At 45.7% G+C, this 8,743-nt stretch overlaps 2 long non-coding RNA genes across 2 annotated transcripts; both read right to left on the bottom strand.

Moving 5' to 3' along the window:
• Positions 1-581: 581 nt before the first annotated feature.
• LOC135807094 (uncharacterized) lies at positions 582-5,771 on the bottom strand. Its single transcript, XR_010551452.1, has 2 exons — positions 5,334-5,771; positions 582-1,537 (listed from the first exon to the last, which is right to left on the bottom strand). It is a non-coding gene; the product is annotated as an uncharacterized LOC135807094 (long non-coding RNA).
• A 1,657-nt stretch (positions 5,772-7,428) lies between these two features.
• LOC135807093 (uncharacterized) lies at positions 7,429-8,508 on the bottom strand. Its single transcript, XR_010551451.1, has 2 exons — positions 8,442-8,508; positions 7,429-8,093 (listed from the first exon to the last, which is right to left on the bottom strand). It is a non-coding gene; the product is annotated as an uncharacterized LOC135807093 (long non-coding RNA).
• Between the last annotated feature and the right edge of the window lie 235 nt (positions 8,509-8,743).

Here is an 8,743-nt window from a genome sequence, read left to right as displayed (position 1 = left end):
CCAAGAACGTTGTGTCCAAGAGGTTAGCCTGGGGTGTTCTTATTTTTCAGCCATCCGGCTGCGCTCTTGTAGCATGTTCTTAGAAACAATCATGTTAGGATCATAATTATGTATCCCGAAAGCTACCGGAAAACCAACACCGCCATTCCTTTAAACTTAAGGTGGTGTTCTTAGCATTTCAGGCTGGACATTCTTGGGCAACACGTTCTTCGGCACCTGACTCTACTGTAGTACTGTACATGAAATACAGCTGCTACAACTGTAGTAATATAGAATGCTGATTATCCGAATGATTGATTGTCCGAACTGCTCAGGCTGCATGGCAGCAGGCTGTCATCAACATGCATCCCATGATAATTTCGAGGAGCTGGAGTGTGTGCCAAAAAGAATGAGAAATGAAAGTATGCATGAGGAAATGAGTATGTTTTAGATGAGTGTTTTCCCAAGCCCTTATCCGAACATACATGCACTCGATCGCCATAACCCCTGGCACACAGCACACAGCTTCAGAACCTGAGAGAGTATGATATGGGTATGTCACAAGTACTCCCAGGTCCCGAAGCTTTCGTCTCAACAAAGGATCATAATCGACGACTTGTAATGAACTACATTTTGGTGGTATTATACCGTACTTGTTTACGAATGAGTTTAAAGCATGAGAACTATCCACAGCAGACATTCTCACTGTTCGGAGTTGCCAAAAAAGTGGTGCATGTACAAATCAGGGATGGGTACAATACAGTGTACCAACATCTGAGGTGAGTCTATCAGGAAAGTGAATGTCGTCCACTCTATAAAATGGGATCCCTCAAGAAAGATGGGATTTTGCAGCCATGGACGTTTCCAGCCAGGTGACTGTATATACAGTGATCTAAGTTATGCAAAGCTTGACATGAATGATTGGCTGGACACGTCGAAGAGAAGGAAGAGAGAAGCAGACCAACCTTACACCAGCTGAGTGTAGTGGCCCAAAACAACAAACTAATTCTGTGTGGCCTTAGAGGAGCTGGGCAAGATGTGTACAGTGAATTAAACAATACAGTAAACGTGGGAGAAGAAGTGACAAGACTGAGTATGATACACTGTGCCAGCACAGTGCACATACTAGTGCATCTGTTGGTGTAGTTACAGTTAGCCCACACAAGCAGGTCACTCGATTGTAGATACACAGAGCGCATTCTACATCATACAAAACATGTTGAGCTAGGCAGCAGTGGCTGGCATTTACTGACATGCACCAATGCCAATGCGCGGCTTGAGCAAATATTACAAGCCTCAGAACACCCATACGCCATTTTAGAGACAGAACAAGGCGATGAGTAAGCACCAAAGGATTATATGAATAGCGGCCAGGCAATAATTCAGGCCACTGCTGCTAATCAAGGACTAGTTACTAGTACTAGTATGTTGTCAGTGTACCCTGAAACGATGCAATCACAGCGAACGTGATACATGCACATCATGTTGCCTGGTTCTTGGTTAAAAGTTGTATCCTCAATGCTTGAGGTTTGTGGGGTCCCTCCAGCTTCTCAGAGTCCTGCACAAAAAGATAAAAGCAAGTGCAGGTAGAATAATAGTAAGCTCACATAAAACCTCTTCGTCTTGCTAACAAATTTCGTGATTAAAAAAGGCAACTTTAGCTAATCATATTTTTTGGCAGCAACACTATACTGTTTGTATAGGAGAGTTGGCTTGGTGCATTCATGCCAAATGAACTCCCTATAGTATTGTATTACTGTACTTCATCATTTTACTTGAGCATTCATTACCAGTAGCCCTGATGTCTTCTAACAGAGTGCGCAAGGTACTGCATATTCGGCGCATATTTTATTTTCGGCTAATATCGGCCTGTGCATTTTTAATTCGGAAAGTGGTGGACATCACGCAACTGAATTGTAAATAAAAGGGGGTTTGTCAACTGACAACCGCATACTTTTTCGACATCACCAATAAAAGAATTTTGCGTCCAGCGCATGCGCCAGGAGTGAATAGCAACTGAATAGAGCGGTTGTCATTTATTTACTAGAGGAAACGCAAAAGGTAACAAGATTACGTAACCAAAGGTGAGAAGGCACTGAACGAACTGTCAACCTACGAATACAACCTCAGTGCAACAACGTGCTCTTTCTGCTTACACAAGCAGAAAGAGAAAGAGCATGTTGTTGCACTGAGGTTGTATTCGTAGGTTGACACTTCGTTCAGTGCCTTCTCCCCTTTTATTTACTGGGCATTTGTAGCCTAAAATTTGTTTTGCAAGGTTCAATGTGACAGTGTATACAGGCATCAGCAGCACAGGCTGAAATTTCAATGTGGCCGAGATGTGTTTTTGCCCTGGGGAGGCTGCAATTTAAAAGCGTCGACAATTTGCATACTTTACAACACAGTACTGAGCATGCGGTGAGCTGATGATGAAATGAATTGGAGGTACTAATAATGCTAAGGGATTCGGGGGCGCATCAAAGGGGTCAGCACCAAGGAATGGGATAGATTTTTGCCCAGTTCGGGTATGTATATTGGGTATACTTGAACGGAAATTATTGGCTAAGCCTCGGGCGACTCCTACCAGTATTGCCACCAATGGCCCATGGCTACTGATCTCTGTGATAGAAATGTGACGTGTATGTGAAACCAAAATATGACTTTTCAAGATGTACTGTAAGACATGCTGTTATAACGAGTCGCAAATTTAACGATTGTCCAAAATTCATAAGTTAACGAGAAGATATGTTAACAATTTTGCAGTATTCTGCCATATCCACACACAGCATATATGAAGCAGTACGGCCTCAACGGATCTATTATAACGAAGAAATGTCATCCGTTAAAACGTTAGATTTGCTTCCTCGTTATTATAATATATACTGTAAGACATGATTGTATATTATAAAATCATGTCTTACAGTATGTGCATTTTGTGAAGATCTGATGTAAGTCATTAGGGACACCTTGTTGGGTCTTGCCAACATTCAATTATTATGATGTTCATATCTATGCAATGACGTTAATGGAATTATCAGCAAGAATCAATAACCCCAAGAGTATGCAGCTTTGCACATGGAGTCTGCCACAACACGTTTACCAAAGTACATGAACCTAGACACGAGCTGAGGAATCAGCTGAGCTGCTGCATCATTTATGATCTGCTATAGTTTCCAGTCTCCATGGAGGTTTTTCTTGGAGACGTCGAATCTACAGTATTAGGTGTGAAACTGTTGTACTAAACCGCAGGAGATAGAATTTATTCAGCTCGGACAACATTTCACAAGCACGCCGATCAAAGCTTGCTACACTCCCGTTTAGTCAACTTAACGGCCCAAATAATGCTTGGGTCATGAACTCATCGCTGTTGGTCTTTCGAGGGTGCCTGACAATGGTTGTTAGTGCACAGCACCAGCCGGGCCAAATGACAAGATCAGAGACATAGATCTTCCTAGTTCAATTGCTGAAAGGTGACTTGTGCAAACGTTATGTAGCAAAAGGAACTGTACTATGGCACTACACGCCATTCACAATAATCAAAAATGCCCACTTGACAAAACAGAATTTCATCAACGGAGTCCCGGGATTTTTTCTTCTGTACATATGCATTATAAAGTCATAGCATAAGGGAGACGGCACGGTAGACTTTCAGCCTAAATCATAACGAGGGCCAGCTGGGCAGCTCAAAAGAGAGCTCTATGCACTATTGGCAGAGTGGTATACATGAATAGAGAGTGACCACCCAGTGCATGAAGCTTTTCGTGTCACCCTAGAAAATTTCAAAAATCAATAATGTGGGTTCAACCCTGGGCTGCCAGTGACAGTTGCCCTAACTGCCTTAGGGGCAAGTGCGATACATACATGCTCGCATATAGCATCGCTTGACTGACCCATGCTTGGGGCCAGTGGGTCAAGTCCGCAATCACGAGTTGCATAAACCACAGATCATGTAGAATCTCCATGGATCCAATCTGTGTACTGTAAAAGCAGAAATTTTCGGTGGTGTAATATTTTCGGAATTCTCCAAAATCGGCGATTCGGTGGAGGGAAATTTTCGGTAATACCCGCTTTCCAGGTAAGGGTGCTAGTACCACTAAGTAGTACCGAAAAAGTTCGGTGCATTTTTTCGGTAAAAATTGTCGGCACCGAAGTTACCGAAAATAAAACACCACTGAAAATTTCCGCTTTTACAGTACATCATTTTGGGTATCATGATCTCGTGTTGTTTCCTTGGGTGCTACGACTCCCTGACATGCATTGATCCATGGAACGGTATGAATTGGGCGATTTCAGCCAATCAGTAGACGTTCTGAGAGTGGTATATTCAACGATACACCCCGCTCAGTTCACAAGGGTCGCGCCAAGAGTGAATATTAGAAGGAGTCTTGGGAAAGTGCCCTGGGAGAAATGGATTGCACCATTCTATACATGTACTGCATTCCCCATAATTTCCTCGTGCTATGTCCTCAGGAAAATATTTAACGTAGACCCTTCATATACTCATAGAATAATCCAAACGTATCTGCAGTCAACCACGGGTATAACAACCCACGGATAGTGACACTATCTTCAGACCTAGTAACAATATAGCCGTATATTTTCAACCCCGTGAATGACGACAACTCCCAAATACCAACACTTTTCTCATGCCCGATCAAGGGTCGTTCGTTACTGGCAAAGTTAGCTGGATATCATGTCATGTAGTCATTATTACTTCAGGCAGGGACAATGAAATACACCCCCCCCCCCCCCTTTCCTGCAGAGGGAACAGTGCTGTGTCCAGGTCCGCATGCAGCATGGAGGTGCTAGTAACTCACTGGCATTATTTTCTCTTGTGGATCGATGTACAGTGCGTGACAATGCTTCCATAACGTTAGTGGTGGTGGTGGTGGCGGGAGCATACTGCACTGCAGGGCATTACAGCACTGGCATACTATTATTTTCTCTTGCAGACGTGCTGTGCACGACAATGCTTCTATAGTGGTGGTCACGGTGATGGTAGTGGTGGCGGTGTGGTGGTGGTGTGATGGTGGTGGTGGTCACAGTGGTGGTGTGGTGGTGGTGGTGGTGGTCACAGTGGTGGTGGTGGTGGTGCTGCTGGTAGTGGTGGCGGCGGTGGTAGTTGCGGTGGTGGGAGCATTCTGCACTGCAGGGCATTAAAGCAAGCTCGATTGTGCATGCATGGTGGCGGTGGGAAAGAGGTGCCAAGGAAAGTGTGTACATATTTTTGTTGAAAGCACGAGAATTCAAAGAAAGCTGGCTGCTTCCTCTATTTCCATGATCGGCCAGTGCCTGCAGCACGAACAGTACATTGTATTACATGTATGTGCATAGACGGACAAATAAACACTAACCTGAGCATGGGTACCGCTTATATTCGTGGTCAGGAAAGTGAAAGTACGAACGAAGGAGAAGAAGATTGTTGACCATGGCGAACAACTGCATATCCAGAGGGCACACGGCTTGCCAGAATGGGTCGGCTACATCTTCGCTAATTTTCTGTCCTAACAACATTCAGCTTCGAGGTCAAGGATGACGGCATTTTTGGAAAGAAATTTCGAATTTTGGAGAAGAAGCTTGCTTTCGGAAAAATGTTCCTTTCACGCAAGGCAGCATGCCAGGTCAGGCGTGTGAACCAGGTGAACTGTGTCGGCAGATCCACGTTTACGTTCCAGGCCGACAGTTTTTTGACCAAGCCGTGAATCGCCCTCGCTCTGACTCTCCCGGCTACGAAGGAGTAATTTTACAACTCTTCAGGCCAGCTACAGGTCTCTGATGCACAGCTGCAAGTGACGGATATCGGTCATTTGCAGCCACTACTAAGAGCCTCCTGGTCGTTGCAATCTGATACATAATATACCTCGCTACAGGCCTCTGATGCAGAGCTGCAAGTGACGGATATCGGTCATTTGCCATGTTTGCAGCCACTATTTTCAGCCTCCTGGTCGTTGCAATCTGATACATAATATACCTCCAAGGGGAGGGTTGAAATCAACCCGGGTCAAGAAAATCGTACAAACGTACTTCTGTGCGTATCTCGCGCCAGGTTTGCACGGCACTGCAGATGCAAATTTCGCGCGAACTGATTCACGTGACCATACAAGACTGTAGAAGTGGACTTTTTTTTTTTTTTTTTCACACGGAAAACTGAGCCTCTTGTACGGGCAAAATAACACATTTTGTGAAGAATCAACACATATAATAAAAACGAATCATCAGATACAGTATTTACAGAGTCTGTCACTCAGTAGGATCACTGCACTGTGCAGGTTCACTGGATGCGTGCCTCCGCCGCCACTAGCACAGCAGGGGACTCAGGCATGGCAGGAGCAAACATGCTCCTTGAGCCACGCAGGCACATAGCACCACAACGCACCAGGGCAAACCCAAGGCGGCAGCGCAGCAAGGACTTTTGGCGGCATATCAGTATTTGACCCGGGTCAACTGTCTTCATGTAAACGCTCACCTCTTTTGTCTATCGTACAGACTTTCAACCCGGGCTGAACTCGACCCGGGTTGAAATTTCTCATGTAAACACATATAAAACACAGATATTACCCAAGTACGAGGGTGTTACCTCCCGAATATCATCCCGGCTGCGTAGCAGGAGGGATGATACGAGGGTACGGTAACACCCGAGTACGCGGGTCAATATCCTACTTATCCCAGGTACATCTACGCATTTTGGGGATCGACGCAACTGCGCAGTCCGTGCGCCAAGTTCAAAAAAGTCGTCTAAAAGTTGCACTTTTATTTGCAACCGCGGGAAATTTGAAGACGAATTTAGTGACATACCGAATTATTCTCAATTTTCGACTATTGGTTACCTCGAGAATACAGGCTTACCCTCCTATATCGATTGCTTTTGCGCCGTTATGGTGTTATAAGGGTGAGCGATGAGCACATTTTTCGAAAGTGCACCTCGATATTCGACATCTCAAGTCGTTGCGGTGCCTTTTTGTTTCTCTTCTCAATTTCCCATTTCGTAGATACGTCGCAGGAGATTGTGGGCCGTCTTATTTTGCAAGGCTCTATCTCTGATAAAACTACGCGAATGGGCGGACAGATGGTGTTGCTATAGGCCAGGAAGAAACCACGAGTGTCCGCACTGTGACCAAGTCCAAATGGGCCGCCAAAGCCAGAGCTCGAAACTGCATCCTGACAGGCAATGCGGACCATGTGTAGCCTGCCAAGATGTTCCCCTTGATGGTAGATATGCCCACCCCGATACCACGCAATGCTGGGAATATGCACATCACCCTACAATACCACGAAATGCATGTATCTGCAAGAAATGCATGAAAAGGCTCATAAATCATTCAGCAGAGCCAATGCCTGTCACTGACAACGTGCAGCCTACAGAAGCGATGCCTGCACAGCATGTTGCAACAGCAGCAGCAGCAGCAGCAGCACCGGCACCAGCACCCGCAACAATACCAGACTGCTCAGTAGATGGTTGTGATTTGCCACGGCATGTCACAGTTTCATTACAAGCAGTAGAGCTGGCCGAGAAGCTTAACGTGAAAGTAAACGCAAACGATCAGCCAGCGGGTCTCTGCAACCGGCATAACATGCAGCTACATGACAGCAACAGGCCCACATGCACCATGTGTGGCGCACAAATAAGGGGTGTTAAGCGTAAATGTCCGAACGTCGGAGCAGTTCAGCGTCAGCTGCACGCTGAGCGTGGTCTTACGGTCACCGCGGATAGTGCTTTTTGCCTAGCCTGTTCTAAAGGCCAACTGGATATGGTGGACAGTCAGACTACTGACTTCAAGCTGGAGAGCCTGGTGCAGAGTATAACAGACGAAATGCACCAATGCACCTCACCCGAGGAGTCCGCATTGCTGGCAACAGCAAGATTCGTCTGTCTTGCATTCCTCGAGAACCGTTCTCTTCTTCTGGCAACGGCTGCTGATTTCTTCACCTCTTCTTCACCATCCATCGACTGCAACAACTGGTGGCTACTGTCCAGCCTTATTTCGAAGCTTGGCGCTCATCTCAGCCATGGGTCATATGGTACCAGTAAGAAACGAGGTACGCTCCTGTATCGTACAGGGTGTGACACAGTTCTGTGCTTATACAATTCCCTCGCCGTTGCACGATCCCAGACCCTGAAACACAGAGCACAAAATGAAACCCAGCACACACAGCACACAAGCCAACCCAGTGGCCCATCATCCTTCGTATCAGAGCTGTCGGCTGCAATGCACTCATAAATCAAAAGTCAAGCACAAGAATTCAAGCACAAAGAGCATAACGACCTAACTTCACTGTCGGAAATGAAGCTGGGCGCAGTGGTGGATAGTGTGGACAGTGAGTTGTGGGGAAACATTTGGCTGATGATGTACGGCCAATCGGAGTCAGAAGGAAGTCAAGCATCCAACCACCGTGCAAAGAGGATCCGGTGCTTGTTTGTTCTATCATGCATGATGCATGCAAGCACACCAGCATGCACTTACCCTTTCCAGCTTGTTCTTTCGGACTTTGTGGATGCACATAGCAATTCCAGCTAGCTCATGCGAGTACTTCCTCCGCGTCATCGAAATTGTCGCAGTTTGACTAGTGACTTGTCACTTGTTACTGACAACTCCAGAAGCTAAGCCATTCAAAACTTATTACACAGTATGATAGTCTGAAGACTAGAGTAACATTCCAGGACAGTTGGACTGAGAGTTTTCATGCAGAGATGAAGTCCTCGTCGTCGTTGATGTCAATGGACGGAAAAATATCGTTCCGAAATATTTCAAGGAAGGTTGAAAGT

The sequence above is a fragment of the Sycon ciliatum genome, chromosome 1, assembly GCF_964019385.1.
Source record: "Sycon ciliatum chromosome 1, ocSycCili1.1, whole genome shotgun sequence".
NCBI lineage: Eukaryota > Metazoa > Porifera > Calcarea > Leucosolenida > Sycettidae > Sycon > Sycon ciliatum.
The sequence above is the reverse complement of the archived record's forward strand: the minus strand, read 5'-3'. Positions and strand labels throughout refer to the sequence as shown.